This window comes from Thunnus maccoyii, chromosome 22 (genome assembly GCF_910596095.1).
Source record: "Thunnus maccoyii chromosome 22, fThuMac1.1, whole genome shotgun sequence".
NCBI classification, from domain to species: domain Eukaryota; kingdom Metazoa; phylum Chordata; class Actinopteri; order Scombriformes; family Scombridae; genus Thunnus; species Thunnus maccoyii.
The window spans coordinates 14599821-14619749 of record NC_056554.1 but is presented as its reverse complement, the minus strand read 5'-3'; the positions used below and the strand labels follow the sequence as shown (position 1 = coordinate 14619749).

The 19929-nt window shown below is 40.2% G+C and overlaps 1 long non-coding RNA gene across 1 annotated transcript; it reads left to right on the top strand.

Annotated features, from left to right (window-relative positions):
- The first annotated feature begins 6052 nt into the window (after window positions 1-6052).
- LOC121889414 lies at window positions 6053-11674 on the top strand. Its single transcript, XR_006093515.1, has 3 exons — window positions 6053-6445; window positions 6675-7039; window positions 11363-11674. It is a non-coding gene; the product is annotated as an uncharacterized LOC121889414 (long non-coding RNA).
- The last annotated feature ends 8255 nt before the right edge of the window (window positions 11675-19929 follow it).

Genomic DNA, 19929 nt, shown 5'->3' with positions numbered 1-19929 from the left:
CCACTGTCACACAGCTGAACAATGTCTTGGGGTATAGGAGTATGGGATTTGAAAACCTATATCTGCTCTGTGAGACAGAACTGGATCCCGTTCTTTTGTGTTTCGCTGCAGTCATAAATTTTGCATGTGGGAGCGCGGGGAGCGCTGCTTACTGAGCGAGCCTAGGCAGGCTGCGTGCTGCGCCAGGAGAGGACGGCTGGGGCTGCTATTAAATAGCACCACAGTGGTTCTCAGGCTGCTCAGGGTGAAGAAGGCATTTCTGTGGGAGCCGATTGGTGTGCGGCGAGGAGAGTGACCACGTGCAATCTGTTCAGCACAGCGGCGCTGGAGGTGCAAGCTAAAGCCTTGTTTGGTATTCAAAGCAGCGGGCTTTGATGCATTGATCCATGAAGGGACGGGCTACACAGACAGAGTAGCACATGACTATAAATCCGCAGCCAGCAAGCTATTAGGTGGTAATAACACTGACCGAAGAGGTGCATATGTCTACATACAAAGAACCTCTGCACAGGATGTGTGTATTTGTATTCTTAGCCTTAAATACGGGTACAAACACAAGTGCAACCTGCATGCATAAACATGTACTACTGCATGTGTGTGTGTGGGGGTAAAGGAAGGGGGGGCACATGAGCCCAGTGAGCACCCATGTAGCACGCTCTCATGCGCACCCCAAATGACAGGCACACAGAAAGGGCCGGTAAAGAGACAGACAGGGCCGGTAAAAACTTTATGGATTTTTTGACGGTCCACTGGACCACCGATGCGGCGGCCCACCGGCTCGGTATGCCCGATGGCCAGTACATCACTGGTATGTGTGTGTGTGTGTGTGTGTTAAAGATTCATGAGAAAAACTGCCTTCCACTGCTTTCTCTGCTGGTTTCCAACTGACATCCCTCCCACACAATCTCTCTATTTGCTGCTATCTGGCACACACACTGCCCATAATCAAAGCTCTTCTTCTTCTTCTTCTTCTCTTCTCTTTAACATGTGCACACACACACACACGTTTGCTCCTGTCCACCTTTCAAAAACAGAAGAAAGATGAGAGAGGGAGAGGTGAGAGAAGAAGGTCATAATATTCTGTGTGATCCCGCCTTCGCATCTTTGCCCTTCCTCCCTCCAGCCTCCCACGGGATCATGGGAAATAAATGACGGCCCTTCCCTTTGCAATAGTTTACACATGATCGAAGGCAATGTCAACCCTTCGGCTGGTGAGGGGAGAGTTTGCCGGTCCAAGGATTAGTGTGCCAGTCTGGGCGTCTTAGTTTATGAGCGGCTAGGAAAAATGCCCCATTTTTTGGCCACAAATTACCTCCTGGCTCCCCTCTCCTCCCACCCATGGCTGCCTGGCTGGATTTATTACACCCAGCTAGCACCTGACACCAAGAATTTACTTAGGAGGTGCTCAGTTTCTCTCTCTGGCTCAGTAGAAGGAGGTTTGGGTGTAATTGTGTGTGCGGAGGAAGAGAAAGACATACAGTGGACAGACAGGAAGATGATACAGGTACATGAAGAACATGCGTAGTTGTAGGTGTTGCGATCAATGTGGTCAAAGACCCCATTTACAGCTGCTTTTATGTAACCACATGTACTCTCTGGAACCACCCAATCATGCTCTTTGCATTTATACACTGCACTCGTGGTGTTATTGTATTCTGCTTTCTGCCTGTGCTGAGATCATTTTTCAAACTCACTTTGCAAAGCAGAGAGCAGGGATGGAGGTGGAGACAACAAAAAATAAACTTGGTGGGTTGACATGTCATAAAGATATGATACCATGAATTTAACTGTTATAGATCTATGTGAATGTATGTGCATGTGGTGGTTGGACCTGATAGGACAATGTATGTTGCCTTTCTAATTACTAGTGTGAAGCAGCAGGAAAAGCATACATATAATTGCATAGATAACCCATCTGTTCACTCCATATAGTTTAATATATAGTTCCTACTGTGCTTTAGATGCCTATTGTCATGGATACCATTCAATGCCATAATATATACAGGGTGCAATTTCTTAAAAAAAAACAGATTGAGGATGTTTTTGAAACATTGTTATTCATGAAAATAAATCAGAACCACAGTGGACCTATATTGATTATGAAGCCTATCAGGCTATTTCTTGCAGCTGTTACAGTAACATTTATAAAATAATTATGAACTTAAATAAAACGATTAGAAATTTGGAACTTGACCACTGCATTTGCAGGAATATTTTAATCCATTTTAAAAAAATGAATTAATCAAGTAGGCTAGTGCAGTGCTTTTCACTCCTGGTGCTGACACCACTGCCCAGGTATGTTTTAGATGTTTCCCACTTCCAACAGACCTAATTCAAATGATTGGCTAGTCATCAAGCTCTGCAGAAGCCTGATAACGACCCATTTATTTGAATCAGGTCTGTTGGAGCAGGGAAACATCTAAAACATGCAGGGCATGCCCAAGGACCAAGATTGAAAAACACTTGACTAGCACGATTTGTCACTAGCAGCAATGTGATGTCAAGCCCATGACTTGTCCTTTCCTCATCTGGACACATAGGGGATTTGATCATATACAACAAAACAAAAGGTTAAATGCTAATTTAACATGCCATAATTAAATCATCCAACGCTCCTTTCAGTACTGTGGATGGCACCACTCCGCCAGACGTGACAGTAACCTACTCTTAATGTCAGTCTTGCAAGTTACTGTTTAATTCAGCTTTATGCTCAGCAAACTTAGATATGGGATAGAAAACATGCAATAGCACAACTTGCTGTCATCATAAAAATAAATAGGCTACAGTCAGGGTCGGACTGGGAACAAAATTCGGCCCTGGCAATTTTTGTCTGGACCGGCCCCATTTTCCCCCAATATACGCACTTATGAGTTGCATAAAGGCAATTTATAACATACAGACTAAGCAATAGATATCAAGTTGGCACCAGAGCAACAAGTGTACTTACAAGGTTTCATAAAATAGCATAATAAATAAAAAGCCAAGAAATAGCCTAGAGGAAAAGTCGGCACCCCAAGAGACGCACTTAGGATTTTATTCATTTGACAATTGATACGGGCAACCCAACTCTCAGCGCACATATGCTACAATCTGTAACTTCACAAATAAACAAAATAGCTATAACGTAATTTTCACACTGGACAAAAACTTTCCTAGCATAATGATGATATGGAAGTGTGTCTGAAACTGGACATAAATTAACAACGCTCTATTTATAATCAATCATCTGACATTGCGTTGGCAGCTGATCTGATGCAATTCACACATCAGGCTTAACAGTCAGGATTTCATGCCACTGACACTATTTAAACGCTCATTCACTCCTATTGTCAGGCTTTGACAAGCAGCATGCCTGCACCCTATTGGGATGGACCCAGAGTGACTAATCAGCTGAGCCATAATAACACTCTCGCCTTGACATCGTTTACAAAAACAGCATAGCACAGCGGCCTTAAGCAGCGAATAGAATAGCATGTCCTACCTTAGGCGTGTCAGCGGTGAGAAGATAATAATTGATGGCAGGCCCCTCAGTATGATGAATCCCTTCTGGCCTAGCTCTGCTGTTAACACTGACACTACATGAGCTAGCAGTATCACCTGCTGGGAGGTTGTCATGCACCTTTCGCTGGTCCTCGGCAGCGGTCTCCTCTTCTTGCCCCTGTTCTCAAGACTCTTTCCTCCTTCTCTTCATTTGGCAGTGGACTGTTAATGTTATCACTGCAGCTAGGCATGCTAACAGGATTTTGCATGGCAGTGGCATCGATATTTTTGAATAAATGTGTTAACTTAAAACATTTTGCAGCATCAGCCTCGAGATTTTTTTCTTTTTCTCCCTGACCTTTTCCGCTCCACCGTCTCGCTTTTTGGGACCTTTATCCATTTGTATCGGCTAACTTTATTTTCAATTCGAACTCCACTTGTTCTGTCTTGATTTGATTATTTCCTGCTCAGTGTTGCCAGATGGGGAATGTTAAAGTATCATCCTAGAGGTTTAAAATTATCATATTTTGAAGAAAATGATCATACATGAGTCATAATCAGGAGAACAAATAGGCATAAATGTGTAATTTCAGAAAACATGTATTTATTGAGACAAACAACTTTTTGACCCGTCCACAAATCTAGCCACATTTCTTAATTTAAAAAAAAAAAAAATACTGATGTAGTTATATGATGCATAGAAGGGGGTAGTCTTTTGGGACTCACTCAAATAAAAATGTCCCAACACTGAGAACAAAAGCATAGCTGTTCAATAAACTAAAGGCTATAATAGTAAACTATACTAACACAAGTTATTGCCTGTTCAGCATCTACATGTAAATTAAATAATAACATGTTTACCTTATCAGCTGAAGTTCTACATAACCTACTGCTGTACAACCTTCAAATAGGTTACTGTGTCTGTAACCCTGATTTCTTGGTTGGTAGCATTCTCCAGTCACTCTCTGGGCTCTGGGTAATAAGTGGACCACAGTTTCTGTCAAAAACATCTTTAATTAACACCAATTAATATGATGACGGACTTCTGTCTATTTATGCTTTCCTCTTTTACCCACATTTCTGCAAATCTCCGAGCAGGTAAGGAGGCAATCCCTGGTCCATTTACCGCATAATCATGTAGCCTAGATGTCATCTCTATTGACACGCGAGCGCTGACAGTGAAAGTTCATTTCTGATTTTATTGTTTATTGTTGTTTGTGCTATAGACTGTTCTCACATCGCAGCACACTTTTTTTTTGAAAGTCTTTTTTAAAAAAAAGTCTTTTTCTTATTTTAGATATTTTATGGTGTATGGGTGAAGCAACATAAATCACTATGGTGGGGATCATTTTTGTCTCCACTGGGGATAAAAGGAACTCAGCAGAAGCAGGGATATATAGACCAGAGTGGTGAGGAGGGAATCCCTCCACCCCCTCAGCAAATCGTACCCTGAATATATAAATACTTTATTGTATATTACCTCCACAGATTGACACAGAACATTGTCTGTGCTGTACACAATGGAGAGGTGGCTGCAGGGGACATAAACATATGTACAATATGAAGCTAATGTTACAGTAACCCCTGGCTTCATCATTTTGTCCCTGTTGACTTGAAAGCCTGACATTGCTGGATGGAAATGTCGCATATTTTATTGCCAGGTTGAGGACAACAATAGGAGCATTTTCAGCAATGTAAAATAAAAAAAAAATCAATATAGTGAAGTATAACCAAGCACAGAGAAAAATGCAGGGTGGATTTGTTATCATCATAGAAAAATAAGAAATAAAAGCGGAGATTGTGAAGTAAACAGTAGTCTATGTAGTAGAAGCTAACATTATCTGCAGCACAACAATCTGCACACATTTACACATTTACATACTGTATTATTGTCCCCTTATCAAGCTTTTATAGCGAATGTTAGCAAACAATTACCAATATATTGCTGAAATCAAATGGGAACTTCTGGTTTTCGCTCCAGAAGTAGGAAAACCTCATTAAAAATCCCATCGACATTTGTAACTATGCTTATAACTAAAAATCCAGCCGTGGAACCTTTCTAAACAGTATGTTGTATGGCTTGCTTCATTTATTTAGATAAGGACAGGAGTTTTTTTGAAAAATGATCTAGACTAGAACTACTAGAAAGTTGAAAAATGACTAGAAGAAAGCGTTAGGGAGTTTTATGGATATGAACAAAACAAACAATCCTTTTATCTCTGGTTTGGTCTCCACCGACTGCAGAGGGGAATATCTAGCTCTTAGCTTAGCTGCTAACTTTGTCTGCCTGCTGTTTGGTGCTGGGCAGCTGGCATACAGTGAGCTTCGACTAAAAACAACTGTGATGAGAGCAGTCTGAGGGAAATGCAGAGTCGGGTGATAATTCTAAGTGGGTTTGTCACTACCAATTACTCCTTTCACCGGCTGGAAACCTGTGCATTGAATTACCACCTTATCAGTACAGTCGCAGTTCACTATCAGGTGTAAATGGGGTTAAAAAGTAAAACACAGTGGCACATACAATCAGACCAACATTTATTCTTCTTACATTAGTTGTTACAAGATCCCCAATTGCTGCATGATAAATTGTTCATAAAGCAATTACTGCATTTTGCAGGAGAAAGGAGGTTGTGTATGATAAATGCTCAGCTAAGGGCAATTTGCGATGACCTGACTAGCATTTTGTGTGTTGCAGCAATCAGCCGTGTTTGAAACCACACACACACACACACACACACACACATACACACACAAATACCGTGAAGAGAGGTAATGATCCCACAGGTGGCTGTGTGCTATCCTCTCCCTTTTCAGCAGACACTCTCTGCTCCATTGCTTTTTGTCACGCACGCCAACTCTCTTTGTCTTCCCCTAAGCCCCACACTGAGCCCTGCTCCTCTGGACACGCTAAAAGGCTACATACGTCTGTCACACTCTCTTTTTTGTCAGAGAGACATACACAAAGGTAAAATCTTTCTCAGAAAATAGTGTGCCTCTTTGATCAATATGTATGCCCAAGTGTGCAGCTTCAAACAGCCGAAATGACAAGCAGATTTAGAAAAGTTCACTTGGTGTTTATGCCCAGATTGTGTCAGAACTTGCTAAAAACCAAAAAGTGAAGAAAGATGCTTATATGTTTGAAACTTGTGAAAAAAAGTATGTGTGTAACTTTGTGAGCAATTTCATTTTTTAAGTATATTTAGTGCTAGAAGAGACACTCATCCATGCAGAGGTGAGGGTAGGTGCTGACAAATGGATAAAAGTACTAATGGAAAAGGAGAAAAAGAGGGACCTGCACGTTCTTCATCGCTCCCAGTATGTTTATTAAAACTCTTCTTTCACTCTACCAATGCACTGGGAGTAGAGAAGTCTGTGTGACACATCTGCTGCTGTCTCTTTCTTTTCAGCCCCCGAAACTATGCTACCTTCAATCAAATGGCACAAAAGCAGACAGTAAAAAGGATAAAGTCAGATTGAAATCCATTCTCCATTCACTATGCACAGCCTGTAGACAGGGGAGGTGCTTGACTTCAGTTCAAGGATTCTCTGCAGACGGCTTGTGAGTTGCTCCATTTTTCCCATCCATAATCCTCATCTTTCTATTAGGAGTCTAACAATTTATTAAGATTAGATGAAACTTTAATGATCCCTGTCGGGAAAATGGGTCGTTGCACTAGCAAAAAAAATAGAGAGAGTAGAGAACGCTGAATATTGTACAAGAAAAAGAGCATATTGAAAATAATCTCACAAACAGAACATACAATTTAGGAATCAGTGTTTGATTACCGTGTACAGACACAAACTGGTGGCAGTAGACAACTGAATTTGAATGACGTGCGCTGAATCTGGGTGTGATTCATGACATTATATTAGAGTCTGACAAAATTGTCAATATACATTATTGACATTCAGTTTCTAGATATTAATTACCATTTTAACTTGACCTAAAAATTAAAATCACTACTGTATAGGTTCAGTTCAACATTTCAATTAATATAAAATCTATGAATTGACATTCAAAACTAAGCTGACCCTGGAAAAACAAAATATTGGAGCTATAACTGAAGAATGAAGTGGGTTGTCTTTCTGTTTCATCAACAATTCATTGTTTTTCTAGCAATGGTCGACAAAATGCCAGAGTAACAATCAAACTCATTGCATGTATCACAACAGAAGTCACAGTCACACCGTATTAATTATGATGTTCATGACAGCTCATGCGATTTCCAAGAGCAAACGGGGACCCATAAAAATAGACAGTCCACAGATCAACGTGCAGCCTCCAGTTCCACAATTTTAGCAACACAATATTAGGCAATCATGGTATGGAAACAAATATATATCCATGTTCAAGAGCTGCAGCATATTTTTGTAAAGAAGTTGAGATGCTCTCAGAGCTCAGACTTATACTGGGTACTGACACTCAGTGGTTAAGAGTTTATTTTTGCAGCTGCAGACAGGTGAGGAATAAAAAAAACAAAAAAAACAGGAATAATGAGCGCAGACGCTTCTATACAGGGCGCAAGGTGCCTCTGAATGGTATGATACATATGAAAATCATGTGAATCCTATATGATGGCCTTTGCAGTCACCAGATCTCCAACACTTTTTGAAGCAATGTCAATTTGTCATGAATTCACTCGGGGCGGCGTGAGCTGAACTGAAAGCCCATCCAATACATTGTGAAATACTGCTAGTAGGTGAAGAATGAAAGGTAAGTGCAGCCTAATGATGGAAGCTATAAAATCTTGAAATTTGTTCAAATTTCTCTCCTTACAAAAATGTGAGTGAAGGAGAGCCATAAATTACAGCAAAAGAAAATACCCCCCAAAAACGTACCTTGTTATCTACTGTATCTTTTCTATCAATCTGCACCCATCTGTCCCTCCATCCACCCTTTACAAACCTCTTCAGTGCCAGCTCATCCCTATCACACGGCTCCATCAGACGTCTACCGTCGCTCCAGCAAGAAGCCATGCAGCTATCCAAGTGAACATAATCAATTCCTCTTTCAATGGAGCACAATGCGACCGTTACAGCCCCTCACACTGCCATCCATCCTGCCGCTGTTCACCGCAGCAGCAACCGGCTGCACCACACAGATGGGCCTCTGCTCTGCCATGAAATGAGCTTGGTTTGTGTTCGTGTGCATGTGTGCTGTGCATACTGTGCATGTAAGTGTGTGTGTGTGATGCACAGCAACGGCAGGTGAAGGTGCGATGTATTCTGGTGGGCTACGTATGAGAGTCACCTCGAGACAAACTGGTGGTATCGCATTGCAGTCTGTCAAACTGAAGGTCGCTCTGCTGTCTGGTTGTGTCAGTCATTCGCAATGCCACAAAAGGATAAGAAGCTTAACACTGATGCTTTTGCAAGTTGTCGTGGTTTCCAGTTTGTCTTCATGCAGTCAGCATAGTTGGAAAAATCAGAGCTTATTTTCCTCCTTTTTAAGTGTCATCTTTCTTTATTTTATCTATCTGAATGTTCCACAAAAAGAAAAAAACTATCAGCAGTCACTTCTCATCAAATCTCAGCAGAAATAAAGCTTTATTACAGCACAGCACTACATCTCAGGTTGCTTTAGTTCCCGGAGTGTTGAAAAGATAATTACAGATGAATACTTTGTTAGCAGAGCCACACAGAGATTAGCATTAGCATGCTTGCTGTTAGCAGAAATGCTAACATATGCAGCAAGAAAGTGTTTGAAAGTGTGATGATGTTCGGCTACACTTCACTCATCAGTTCTTTTCCGACAGTTAGCGTTATCAATGATCAAAGAATCTCAAATTGTGCACCTGATGGTGCAACAATTAAAGGATAGCTCCATAATTTTCCACACCTGTCTTAAAATAATAGTCAGGTGCCCAAATGAACATTGAAATAGTTTTTTTTGTTTTGTTTTGTTTTGCCATAACCATCCCTCCTGTTCATACCGGCCATTAGAAGATCTCTTCATAATGCACTTACAATGTGCAATATAATATGAAGCCTCAGCCATCCAAATTAGTTAAATCGAGTAGATATCTTTCAAAGTTACAGTCTTTTTAGTGCCAAAGTCCCTCTTTGTTAATACTTCCACTGCAGCTCAACTTGGATGTTGGATGCGTCCTCTTGACTTGAGGTTTTGAGTGGCGTGCAGCTATCCAAAAGCAAGTCACAAGTAAAATGTAGGAACAGGAAAAAAGGGGGAGTAAGTGGGATAAATATAAAGCAAAAACAGTCACAAAATTCATTGCTTCTGTACACCTGCGGCACAGCTGAAACATCTGAGGCCCATCACTTACACAACAGATACCTAAATCAGCAGTGTACTCTTTCTCTTTCACAAGCTCGGTAAACTCCCCACGCCGGAAAGAAGGGAGCACTGTCTCAATTTTCTGAGAAGCAAAGAGTGCTGTGCAGTTATTTTTCTGCCCAGAAACTAATACATATAATTACAGCAGAGAAACGTAGGGTGAAATAGTGGGGTAGTTGACATATCGATGTTTACTCTGAACAGCTGTTGTCAGAGAGCAGGGAAACAAGGCGTGGTGTAAATAAGCACAGCGAAAATTAGTCGCTGGGACACAATTTTTGGGTGTCTGAGGAGGGAAACAAGATTCTTCCAAAAGGAGAGAAAAAGAATGAGGAAAATTAAGGAAATGAGTGGAGAGAAAAGGACCCAGGAAGAAATATGTGCTTTAGAATATGTAGAATTATGATATAGAAAACAAATCAAAAAAGGACCTTGCAAAAGCATTCTTTCTCATGTCTAGGCAAATTCACCCGTGTAAAAACAGAGAAAAAAATGCTTTTCCTACACATTTACAATAATACAGAAAAATAATTTTTTACATATTAAAAGAAAAAAGTGGGTCATATTGTCATAATTGTGCTGATCCATTAATAAACACATAAATTAGTCCCCTTGTTATTGTAGCTAACTGCATTAACTGAACTTCCAAGGGCGACTTGCTGGCTAACTAAACTAGCCAACTACAACAAACCAGTGTGTGCAGATGGGAACTCGTTTTGTTATATATTAGTTATAAAGAGTTCCTGTTTCTTTAATCCTGAATGGCGGTGGTGAGTGCAAAGTTTGCATGATCCAGAGCCATTTCTACAATTAACAGAATACAACCCTGATTTAAAAGTAACAGAATTTTCCTTTAAATTTCCCTGCTTTTCTGCAGCGTAAATTGTAGTAATTGTAGTCAATGTCCTTCAAGTACCAAGTCAATAACTAATGAAAAAATTTAAATACTAGATGTTATTCCCAAAACTTGACAGACTTGTGTCAAAGATATTTAAATTAGATATTTTTTTGTCTGAATGTCACAGTTAAAACTTCTACCCTACACTTACACAGGCTCATACTCTTAGTTCATTCCTACATTAAAAATTTACGAGCTATTTACACTGTAAATTCAACCTTTGTTAAAGTCCCCCTCCACTCAATGTATTTTTCTTGTTCCCACAATGATACATGTGTAGTTTTACACTAGAAGGCTGTTTTCACAAGTGTGATGTGGGAACTCCTCTAGCGCACAAACACTGAGATCAGACTTTACAGTGAAGTAGGAGACATCTTGTATCCAGCAGTTTTTTGCATATTCATGGATTTTGGAGTTATTAATGAGGGAGAAGGAGTAGGTGCCATTTTAAGGATTTTAATGTGGTTCAAACATATCAGACACAGCGTTCTGAGCAGGATATTTTTATATGTCTTAAAACATGTCTGGGAGGGAGGTGGTGGATCTTTAAATATGGCAGAGGCTGAAGCCTCCGATTCAAGCTACATGTGACTTTAAAGTGCCTCCGTAACGCAGCAGTCATTACATGGACTTACACTGTCATAATTTTCTGACCTCATTGTTCCTTTTGTATCCTCGTGTGCCCTCAGATTGCAGTCTGCTGGTTACCTGACTGATACAAGAAGAAAACAGCAGGCAGCGGAGTGTTTTCCTGCCAGGCTCTCCATCTCTCGAATCGACTCTCCCTTGTGTGATTAGGGAAGCAAATTCTGTGGAAGCCTTAAAATCCAAACTTACAATTTATCTATTTTCACTTCCTGGCAGGGGAGTTTTACAGTTTCTACTGCGACCTCAGCTCAGACAGCAGTAATGTAGAAACCTACTGTTTCTGCCTCCTGGTTACTGCATCTCCACACTGTGTGTTTGCATGGCTGATTGTATTTGTTCTGAGTGTGTGTTTGTGTATGTGGTTAGTCTCTTTGTAAAGTAATCTGCATGTGATAAAGGGCCACATAGATGAACATGAATTTAGCTGTTTGTGGCTTGTGAACACAACTTGCAAAGGTGCTGCTCCTCCCTTGAAATGAACAACATGCAGCCGCTGGGGGTGGACAATAAAACAAAGTTTGAATTTGATCCAATACCAAGTTGATAGTGAAAGTACACAGCGGAGTATGGAAGCCCATAGGAGACTTTATTAAAATTACAATGTAAACTTGAAAATGAAAATGTAATTCTATAATAGCATTACAATTTTCTACATGTGTTTGTGTTATTTGAGTAAAAACGAAAATGAAAATGCAATAATCCAATTAGCATTTTCATTTTTACATACTTGTGTGGGCGTTCTATGATGTTAAATTTTAAATTAAAATGATATTATGATACTATGATATTAAATATTAAATTAAAAAAAAATACACATTTGCTCCATTGCATTTGCATTTACATGTCACCAAGCTCTTTTGGGGACAAAAATGAAAGTGAAATAAGTGAAAGTTTATGCAGTTGACTGCAGTTAGACTCTCCTCCGGGGCTGTGTGCTGTTTGGAGCAGCAGGATGGGATCCTGCCTACAGAGAATGATTGACGTCCTAACTGAAGACCCGCCTTGATGAAAGATTGATTGCATTTTCATTTTGACCCCTAAAGAGCTTGGTGACTTGTAAATGTAAATGCATTAGACTGGGGGTGCTTGCTTACTGCATTTAAAAATTGTCCACCATACAGCAGGTTAAGTCTTTGAAAATGAAATTTCAAATGCTGTTTTCATTTTTAGATTGCTAGAAAATTGCATTTTAATTTTAATGGTGACTTAAATATTGCTTGCATTAATGGAACATGAGGTTACATTTTTTATAAAGCCTTTTATTTTTCAAATTTGAATTACATTTGAATATTGTCCACTGTACAGCATGGTACGTCTTTGAAAATTAAATTAAAAACAGCTTCTCCATTTTCATTTTAATCTAGAAGGCCCATATGAGTATGTGAAAATGAAAATGCAAATTGGAATATTGCATTTTAATTTTAATTTTTACTCAAAAAACACACACATATGTGTAAAATTATAACGCTATTGTGGAATTTCATTTTCATTTTCAAGTTTGTATTATCATTTTAATAAAGTCTCCTATGAGCTTCCATAGTAGACGGTGCTGCTATATGGAAATAAGGCTAAAGCCCCATGTGGATGGGATTAACATTACAGAGGGAGGTGAAGAATGAAATATTCACTGTGCGTCTTGGTAATTTAACTCATCGTTCCAGACAGGATTTTAACCATCAGGAAATTACAAGATATGGTCTGTAATAGACAAGGACATCTAGCAGGACAGAGCCAAAAGAGAAAGCCAAAAGCACGGGAGAGTTGAGGGGGAGGTAAAGATACTGCATGAGGTGAATCTATGTCAAAAATTGTACTCATTACTCACTCTGAATCATAACTCAGTGAAATCTTGATACACAGACATGAGACACATATTGATATCATTCAGTATGACTTACACTTCACATGCAAATCTGATGAAATCATAAGACAAAAACGGTCCAGAACTGAAAATCATCACATTTTTAAGTTTTCTTCAGTATCAAAGTTATTCAGTGATAGTTCTCTGTACTTCCATAGGTACATTGCAAACACAGTGTGCTAATAGCTAATTTAGTATACTGTTGTAAACAAATACAGGCTAAAAACGGGGCTCCAATGAGAATATTATTACCTACCTATAGCTGATATTACAACAGCTCATTTGATGAGCTTTTATGGGGTCTAACTCTTCTGATGTTTTATTTTTCTTTTGTCATACTGGTTTCCAAATAAGGTCTATATGTATTAGCATGTTTCCATCTGTTAGATTTACAGTAACATTTTTGTAGTAGAAAGACAAGCAGTTCAGACCTATATTTTAAAAAGATGTTGCAGGATTTAAATTACAGGAGGACCAGTGAGTTCACAGGAGGACAGTATGTAATTTTGGCTGTAATTTCAGCTGAGATGGGGGTGAAAAATTACCCACACATGCGCTTTGGACTAGATTGACTGACCATGGTCCTAATGTTAAAATCACCCCTCCTCCCCTAGAGATATAAATCCCTTCCTTATTAAGTGGAGTAGTGCTGGCATAAAATGAACAAACGAATGCAAAGTACTGATTAATTTGTGGTTTCGATATGGTAAGGTCTGTACTGATATATACTGCCTCCGGGAAGTAGCCATATACTCACACTCTGAAGTCTGACACTGACAAAAGTCCTCGCTTCCTCCCGCATACTCTGCTTTATATGTCACCAGACTAGCTGCCAGCGAAAAAAAATAGAAGCATTACAACCTTAAACTGTATTAAAAGCCTACTTGAGTGCTGTGTGACAGTGTTTAACTTGCTTTAAGCACTGCAGGTGGTGACTGACTGACGCATGTTTGTCCCTCGGGTATTACTGTAACTATATGTGCTCGCCTGCTGCGCTGAGACCACTCGGTATTAAAAATCAATATACTTGACTTGACTGCTGCTGAGACTGATACCAGCTCTCGTATAGACTCGCTGCCCTTGACACTTCCTCACATGCTGATCTACTGTCTGTATGTTAAAAAATGCCGAAGAATACTGAAGACATCATTCATGTTCGGGGGCTCAAAGATTCATTCATGTACCAGAGTTAAGACAGTGTTTGTTAGCCTGTAACCTTGTTAGCTTGTAGACAGTAGTGCTTGTTAGCCTGTAGATACTTTGCTGCTTGCTGACTTTGGAGATACTCTCTGCTGCAGTTTGGTTGACATGATAGTCAGCCTACTTTAGCGCCTGTTAATAATTGTTTTGCATTTTGATCGAAATGTCTTTATTTCATTTAGGTCATTTCTTATTTTGTCATGGTACAAATATGAGTTGGTAGTTTTCTTCATTTACTGTAAAAAACATGTAGCATCAACACAAGTATCACTGTAAGTAAATAACAGTGAGTAAAATAAAAAAACAGGAATTGATTTAATAAATTATCAGCTTTATTTAGCATACATTCATTAGCATAAATTTATTTACTACCACTTGATACACACACATCTGGTTAGCATGTCCTGCATTATAGTGGCCTGAGAGTTGTGCTGTGCAGTACTGGAGAACTGTAAGGATACATTCACATACTGATACAACTCAAATGCTTGAACCTCCCAGCGCTTAGGTGGAGGCAATGACAAATTCTGCAGAGGAGTTTGTTATTTTGTATATCAGGACACCTCAGATTGCATCATTTTAACCACAGTCAAAATTAAAGACACTTTAAAGCTGTCATTTTTTACCAAGGGTTAGGTCAATTTCATCAGTGACAGTTAACTGGTAACATAGCATGAAGCAGAAGACCAGTTGCTATGGTTACCTGCGGTTTAATATACCTTTGCACAGTGATATAGAACAGCAGTTTAAGTGTTGACTGGTCTTTCTTTCAGGTGTTGTTATGGTCATCTGCCAGACAATCAGGAACAACATTTTCATGGCCGTGGTATGAGAGAAGAAAAATAGGCATGCACACGTGTCCTCACCTCTACAGGGGTTGCAGTTTCACATACAAACTGCTCATAGGTAGACACCCAGAAAACATTCAGAAATAAGAAACAGGCATCAGGCAGAAGGAAAACTCTATGCAAGAAGTACTGACAGAAAGGTCTCTAAGTTGCCTTTTTCAAAGGGGAAACTCCTACTCAGTGGCTGTCACAGACACCCTGTGAAATAGTGTCAAGAAATGGCAAAGGGGAGAATTAGGAAAAGAATTGGAAAAGTTGGGATCAGCAGAGTAAATGCACAGTAAGACCTTCCTGTCACCGGAACAGAAAGCTCTCAGCACGACTCATTCTGCTGCATAAAGGTCTGCTCCTTCCTATTGTGCTTCAGGACTGCTGCTTTTTTCGCTCCCTGCGAACGACAGCTCTTTCACAAAAACTCCCCGAATGAATGTAAACAGGGAGATATGTGACATTTTCAACGGTATTGCTGCATAATTACTTTCAGTTCAGTGCTCAAAGCTGCTGCTGCATCTTTGAGACTCTGCCATTTTTTTTTTTCTTTGGTTGCTTACATTTTGAATTCCTGATGTGGTATCCATATCACAACCAGCATGTTTAGCAGCACAGGGGCAGATAAATGCCTCCCCGGTTGAACTGTGATTTGTCAAACCAATTTATGTTTCGGCGGGAGCCTACTCCTCCTCTTAAACAACCCGAAGTATACAACAGTGAGTCTCCATTTTAAATAGATTTGTCAAGAGACCTCCTCAATGTTGTAGAATAGGTTCAAAAACAGTGGTGCATCCTGAACCTTTTTTCTACGTCTCCAAGTGCATTTTCCTTGCAGATATCTTGCTTTGGATAAAGAAATCTAAAAGTGGTTTGTTAACAGACTTCCTACTTCAAATAAATACACACATACGATCGGTAAATGCCAAAAAATTCATAACAGAGGACGGTCGCCTGCTTTGTCTTTGATTAGCGGGAATCCTGGTGTTGTGGCCAAATTTGAAACCAGCGTGCTGTTGAAGGTGATAAGGTATAAGGAAGAAAGGATTTCAGTTTGAGACCGGTGACTGCCATTAATTTCCTCCAGCCTTTGTGTGCTAAAGGTAAGTATTAAAGATAAGTGGCTTAGCCTGATTACAGTTTAATAACTAAGAGGTGTCATAATTAAATTTCCATCAATCATGGCACTCCGCCTCTAACAAATGTCTGAATCATCTGAATCATTATGCAAATTAATAAGTAATATTCTCAGAATAAATTGGGCTATTAACCAGTGGTACATGCTTTATCTGGTTCAGCTCAGTGGCGCTGGTTTGTGTGTGTGCGTGGTCTGGATGTGTGTTTAAAACACGCCCCATATGTGTAAATGTGTGTCATGTAATTGCAACCGGTACGCCTTAATTTTTTTTTTTTTGTTCTTGTCAGAAACAGGCCTACAGTACGTCGTTACGCTCCGGGCCTGTTGCGGCAGTGAGCTGTGAATGTCAAACACGAGGAAAAAAGAAATGCAGGAAAAATAAATAACAGTGAGGAACATGGTCCTCTGCAACCTTTTCATTATGATATAAAAAAGCAAACCCGAAAAAAAAAAAAAAATCAACTGAGCAAAACACCTACAGTCATTAGAGCTGAAAAGTTAGAACACAGTTATTAGAGCTGAGAAACTTTCAACGCTGCTGACTGTGGCTTCAGGAGCATGAAGGAAGGAAGAGTAGAGAGAGAAAATAGGGCATGAAAATATCAATATGAGATATGAACGATGGTGAGTGCTCCCTCCCTTTAAAATGCTGGTGGCGGGAGCCACTCAATATTCATCGATTAGAGACGCTGCGTCGGCGGGAGAGAGAGCTGACGCGCAGTGAGAATGCTCCTCTTCGAGTCTTCCTTGTTTTCTAACCGCACGAATTAGTTCTTTTGTCTACAAGGCAATTTATTTTGGAGATAAAACAGCCTGTGGTTAATCCAGAACCCGGCAGCACCTTTTGCCTTTGTTTTTGTTTTGATTTTGTCTCTACTTATGCGCGGGGTATAAATTTAGGTGAACTTGCAGTCAGCCTGACCCTGATTAGTTCCACTCTTCAGCCGAGATGTCTGGTAAAAAAGTAAGTGTTGAAAGACAAATGAGAGAGGTAGATGTTTGATCTGTTTTCTACACTCTCAGTAACTTAGCCTCCACTCTTGATGTGGCAGGTGAAGGTGCAGCCACATTTCAGGTGTGCACGCTCTCCGTCTTCACTCCTCCATCACTGTCTTTGTCTGTATTCTCTTATTCAAGGGCCTCTTTAGCCCACTCAAATGAGAATGTAAAGCAGCCACATTCAAACCACTTCCTCAGCTGAAATCTACATAGCAGACAGCGGCTCAGAGGAGAGTGAAGGAGAGGGAGGGAAGGGCAGCCTCTTCCCAGCAGGTAGCTTCTGCGAGAGAGATGGATTTTAGCTTTGTCTTCCTTTGATTATCGCTGGATGTTTGCTTTCTATCTGTGGCAACAAGCTAAGCTCCTCAGCTGCCCTTCACATTGCAGTCTCCTGCTGAACTTTGTGACAGTCACACAGAAGCGTGTACGTGTAATGTTGTATTCACACGATGCACAAAAACACACATTGCATTCAACTGTCTGTCTTCCTCATGACACTTTTCCTTCTGTATTATCAGCTGCTGCTTTTAAAGGTAAAGAATCACAGCTTTCACATGAAAGGAGCAACTTTCACACCTTCCACCTGCTTCTTTCCTCTCTCCCACTCCCTCACTCAGCATTATCTCTCTTGATTGCGTTCGTGCCATCTGTTAGATTAATTGATCAAAAAGCCTCAGAATGTTCCTCGACGTTTGCATGATTGAATTTGGGGCAGCCGACGCCTTCGTATTTTTTTCACCCGAGCTTCCCGCACCCCTCTGCCACTTTCACAGGCTCCTCGTCTGTCTCCTCTTCACTCTCGTTCTGCCTTTTTCATTGTCGCTCTCTCTTTTATATCCCTCTCCATTTTAACACCTACACGGTTGGTAATATCCCAGATAGTATATCACACAGGAGGAAAAACGACATTTATGTGGTGAGGAAAAAGAACCTCCATCTGATTCGTTCCGAGCAACAAAAAATGAAAAAAAAAAAAAGAGCCAAATGGACTGTTGGAAAAGTTGAAGATCTTAAACAAACATTGTTTTGTTTTATTTTTTTTTAAAAGAAGTGTCTATAAAGTGTTGTGCCACATTACAGGCAGTTTCTTCTTTCCTATGGAGCATGGTGTAAAGGGATCCCCCTTGGCCAATCAAAATGTCAATAAAAGACAGAGAATCAAGCAAAAACTGGGCCACCCAGACAGCCATGTGCTTGTGTATTGGCATGTGCATTTGAGCATGCACTTCTTCTTTTTTTTTTTTTTTACTGCATGTTGTTGCAAATGTGCCCGCATGCGTGCATGTGTAACGGTCAGACTTTGTTAAGCTTTTGTTTTCCTGCCAGACAACCCTGCTGTGAGCAGCCATGTAGCGCACGTCTCCGATATCAAACAAGCATCAACTGGACCTGAGAGTGAGCACCACGCTGGGCTGGCTGAGTTGCAGAGCTGGCTATAGACGCAGGCAGTCAAATGTACATAGATAATTTACATTACATCTTAGATGTTTAGATTCAGAGCAGCTGAGAATGAGTGGGCAGGTGGTGATTTGGAGTCTTGTTCAAAGAAAAGGACAGGTGGCTGTTCTGAGGGAGTCATACGTGTGACAGCACCAACTCACCCTGCTGCTATTTCATGTGGAACCAGAAGGGTTACGTTGTTCGTGTCCCCTTTGGGAATGGAAATCATTTGAGAGCATGAAGTGCTCAGGAATGAAGTGAACTCCTGCACTGAGGTTTACTTTGATATCTAGGGTGTGTATGTTCATTTTTCAAATACAGGGGATATATGCCGATCACTCATGCTCTTTTTCACCAGCGCGCTGCACAGTATTAGTATGTTTTCACACCCTGTACGGTGAGCTGAAGGTCTTTTCCAGGCCCTACCGGCTTATATTGACAGTTTATTGAGATAAACAATCTTGAATTTGGGTGAAGCCCAGAAATACAGATTGGGTTTTACAAGTAATGTGCTCCACTGTTGGGCTGTAGAATATTAAATGAGTGTATGGAATACATATATGCATATTTTGACGCAGTGCTTTATATTACACAACCCCGTTTACACCCTGTTAACACAGTCAGATGTGTTTTTGGCAGTGTTTTCCAACATGATCCATTTTTACCTGGTTATTGTGAATGAGGTATAACAGCTTATTTCACATGTGTTGACATTAATATTGACATGACCTTGAGTTCAGACCCATGTAATTGGCTAAAGTGTGAAAACAGCTTTAAGTGCCGCACTACAATCACAGATGTTGGTTGGTCACAGTTGGGAACCACTTGAGCAACTGTGGCTTAAGTGCTTTATTCAACTTGACAATAATTGGTGTGGGATGTGTAAGTGCTTTACAGGCTATGTCTATAGTAAACTGGCTAAATTTGGAAATTTATCTCTTCCTCTTTGCTTGTAGCCAATTCCCATCCACACTTACAGTAACGGGCGTTTTTCAAAAACAGTGTGATAGTAGATATATTTGGAAAAGCTGATCACTTTGGTATGAACACGAAAAGCTTTTCTGAAATTATGACTCTTTGTGAACACTCATCTAAAAGTACACCCAATCTCACAATACAGGTCATTGTCATTGA